This window comes from Gavialis gangeticus, unplaced genomic scaffold, assembly GCF_001723915.1.
Source record: "Gavialis gangeticus isolate Ggan-Ray unplaced genomic scaffold, GavGan_comp1, whole genome shotgun sequence".
Lineage (NCBI taxonomy): Eukaryota > Metazoa > Chordata > Crocodylia > Gavialidae > Gavialis > Gavialis gangeticus.
Window position 1 is genome coordinate 44,927,879 of NW_017729029.1, and position 4,052 is coordinate 44,931,930.

General features: G+C 43.1%; 1 long non-coding RNA gene across 1 annotated transcript in view; it reads right to left on the reverse strand.

Moving 5' to 3' along the window:
* Positions 1-3,533: 3,533 nt before the first annotated feature.
* LOC109300421 overlaps positions 3,534-4,052 on the reverse strand; it is a 6,194-nt gene continuing 5,675 nt past the window's right edge. Inside the window, exon 2 of the long non-coding RNA XR_002098212.1 lies at positions 3,534-3,885. This is a non-coding gene — a long non-coding RNA (uncharacterized LOC109300421). The remainder of the gene's footprint in view (positions 3,886-4,052) is intronic.

The following is a 4,052-nucleotide window of genomic DNA, read 5'->3' on the forward strand; positions in this document are numbered from 1 at the left end:
GATGCCAAGTGGGAATGAAGACTCTGTATGTATCCCACAAACAAGAGTATCCATGAAATAAAGTGGGACAGACCCTGAACCCAGTGAGCTGGTGCAAAATTTTGTTCACTTCAACTGAGTTCTGCCAGATTTAGGCTGAAGAAACTCAGTTCAGAATCCATGAACTTGTAATGCGTACCTGAAGGGTTTTTAAATTTAAAGGGCTTTTTGCTCATTTATTTGTTTTTACCAAGACTCCTTTACTCTAAACTGTGTATTAGTGTATTAAATGAGACATTGGCCTCGTTATCTTTTATCCTCTTGATCCTTCAACAACCTGGAGATTCATTAGTCTAATGTAGCCAGTAAAAAAAAAAAAAAATCCATCATGTTTTAATGTTTCACAGCAATTAAAATATTTAATACTACACAAATTTGCCATAGTCTTCAGTGAAGGTCACAATGGCATATTCCATTATTGTTCTGCATTAGACTCAGAAACACAATAATTTATACATATAAAGAACCCTTTCCAGAAGGATCTCTAAGTATCGTATGGTGTAAATGGAGACACAGAGAGATTAAGCAATACGTCCAAGGTCAAACAGCAAATAAGTGGCAGAGTCCAGAATCAACCCCAGATCTGCAAAATAACTTCTTAAGCTCTGTTCTAACTACTAAATTGTCCTGTTTTTTGCAGGCCTGCAGTAAAGGTCGGTTCGGAGGAGAGAATTTTTCTATTTGGATTAATCAACTGTATTGAGAGAGTGCATGTGTGTGTGAGCACCCTTGGGCACGTTTGTCTCAGTCCCATCCCTATCCACCCTAAACGTTTACTGAGTCCTGTGTGTCACAGGAGAATAAATGCCTGAGCCATTATCTGCCCATTCCAAGAGTTCAGAGAATTTGCATGACATCATGGGCATGACCCCCTCACTAATCACATTATATGCTGTTTAACTTAACACTGCTAAGCTTTGTCTGATAACATTGTAAATACCATTTTATTGTAAATTAGATTATTCAAACCTCCTCAGCGTTTAGGTCAGTTCTTGTGTGAGGTCCTTGCTCCCCCTCCCCATCAACCCCAAATTGAATCTTTTGCTGTCTGAGCCAGGGTATTTCTTCAGAAGGAAGCACAAAAAGAAAAGAAGGCTGAGCTATTATCTGCTTCTAACTCAGCACTGCTGATTGCAGTAAGTGGACAGAAGACTCTGTGCATCTGTTCTTTTTCTCTTTCTTTCCTTGGAATAAAATCAATAGGTTTTGTTTTCTCTCTTGAAGCTGGCTGGGTTTCATTACACTCTTCCTGTGAGGTAGTGTATACTTGAGACCTATGATTTTCTTGTACCAAACCTAGTCCTAGCCGTTTCAGTTCGACATCACTTTGCCCTTATCCGGCCTGTCCTTCAGGCTTCTCATTTATTTACAAAGTAATGTGTCAACTTACCAGTATTTTTTTTTTTTTTTGCATTTGCTTTTGTTTTCTAGAACCAAAGGAACTGGCGCAGACTAAGATAAACCACTGTTGTAACATCAGTCACGAATTACAACAAATCACTGCATAATGTCTAAAGCACATTGATGTTTCCAAATGTCTGGAAAAGGGGAGGGGGTTACTTTCACTTTCAAATGTTGGTACTTTTATTTCAGAAGCAGATATAATAGGAGGTTTCTAACCTACAGAAGTCCAACAAAAGGATTTTTCATCATTTTTTTTTTTTTTAGATGACAGGTCTCAGAAGATGCTTTTCTCCCTCCTTCTCTTATCTTATTGAAATGCATCACAAATGCTGTGGTTAAAACAGTGGAGCAGAAGTCAAGACTTCTGGAGTCAAGACTTAGCTCTGCTACTGACTCTGTGAATCCATCGTGGGCAGTCATCTCTAGGGTTTCTACTCAGATGTTGTCTCTCCCATGCACACACATAAAACCTTTCTGCCTTGTGTGGTGCCTTCAGACCAGGTTATCTAGCTTACCTGGGCCAACAGGCTAAAACTTGAGTGAGTCTTTCACACAGACTGGTCACTACAGGGTAAATTTCTGGAGTGCAGGTAACTCTCCAATGCCTTCCCACAATTCTCTCTGTATGCACACAAGGAGAGACACAATTCTCTGGGAAGAATGTAAACAGCTCAACTTATTCTGAGCACAAAGACCATAGGCATGGCCCTAGAAAACCTTGCAACACACCCAAATGAATGTAGCCCAAGCATGGAAGAACTCAGGTGTAGTTTTGCAATACCAGGACTGCACCCACCAGGGCTAAGGTAACAGGCCTCAGCGCTGATCACCTTGCATGAAAAACATACACTACGGGTGCATGTACACATGAGGCTATGTCACCGTAGCATCAATAGGCAAAAACCATGACGTTGCAGCTCCATAGCCGTAGCAATGCACTCTTTCATTATAGCACACTGCAACGGCAATGTAGCAGCTAAAAATAACCATGCATAGCTGGCACGGTCCAGTATGGGCTGTTACTGCATCATCATTTAGTACAGGGGTCAGCAACCCTTGGCACGTGTGCTGAGCATGGCATGCAAGGCCATTTTGCTCGGCACACCACCACCAGCCCGGGCTCTAAACAGCTGCTGCCAGCCATGGAGCCCAGGCTGCTCCCAGCAGGCGGCTGGGAGGCTGCAAGTCCTGCTGCAAGCAGACTGGGCTCTGCGGGCCGGCTGCAGCCAAGAGGCTGCAAACAGCTGCTCCAGGCTCCAGCATGTCGGCACTCTGGCACTTTCCAGGGTAGACATTGTGGGTTTTCTGGCACTCCAGCCAAAAAATGTTGCCTACCCCTGATTTAGTACTTCCAAAAGAAAATACTAAATGATGGCAGAGTAACAATGGGTGGCACCATACAGCCATGTGTAGACATGCCCTATGTGTTGTTGGCAAGTCACTGTCTGCCTCTACTCTTGTATTTTTCCCATCTGCAGAAAGAAGACTGTACCATATTTACTTGAATATGCATTGATGTTTTTCCTCACCCAGTCAGCATGGGGAAAATAGCCCCTTGTCTTCTATTCACATATAAGAAAACCTCACTAAATATATTGTCCACCATTCAACTGTTGCCAAAAGCAACATGTGCTCAGTAAGGGACTATGAAGTTGATTAAATGCAGCCAAAACTGAGCATGATTATAAAACACAAGACCCATACTGGGCAAACATAGTGATAGGAACCTACTTTTTTTTTCTGAAAAAAGATATACTTCTATATACATAGCGATAGATAGATAGACAGATAGATAGATAGATGTGTGTATATATATAAATATATAGTTATAGTTACACACACACACTCGCCATCTAGCAAGAATTTTTCTTCACATACCTTAACCCACCTTCAAAACTCCCACACCCATTACAATAAACACACACACACACAAACCCACACACCCATCCGTAGTTCTTTCCCTAGTTCAATCACACTGTCATTTAGTCCTAGCACCAATTTTATGGTTTATACTCTCAGTTCATTCATTGTCATCATCACTGTTGCTGCTGCTTCCACTGCTGTTGTCACTCCAGGTCTGGTTGTATTAGTGTCCTTTTTGCTATCACTGTCCACTCCCCCTCTAGGGGGGTCTTTGAAGAGCCTGTGCCAAGTGTCCCTTTGCCAGGTGGAATTGGCTGCATCTTTTCTATCCTTTGCCACCGGTTTCTGGGAGTAGGACTGGAGTTCACTCAGAAACATTTTAACACAGTCTGTTTCCTCAAGGTTTGTGTGCCTGTATATCAGGAGGTTCCTAGACTTCCACAGTGTGCCCCTGACACAGGACACAAACTGGTTGAAGTGGGTTGTTGAGGTCGCCTAATGTTTAGTCAGGTGTCCATACAGCGCTGCCTCCCTTGTCATCAGCCTGATCCCTGTCACCTCTTCACAGAACTAGTTTACCTTTTTCCACACCCCCTTGATGTATGGGCAGAGCCAGAGGAGGTGGTTGATAGTCTCTGTTGTGCCTTGGCAGATTTCCCTGGGGCAGCTGGGTTGAGTCCCTTTTGCCTCTCTGTGTCTCCATGCCCTCCCTGGGAGTGCGTGGTGGGCTACTAGCCAATTCAAGT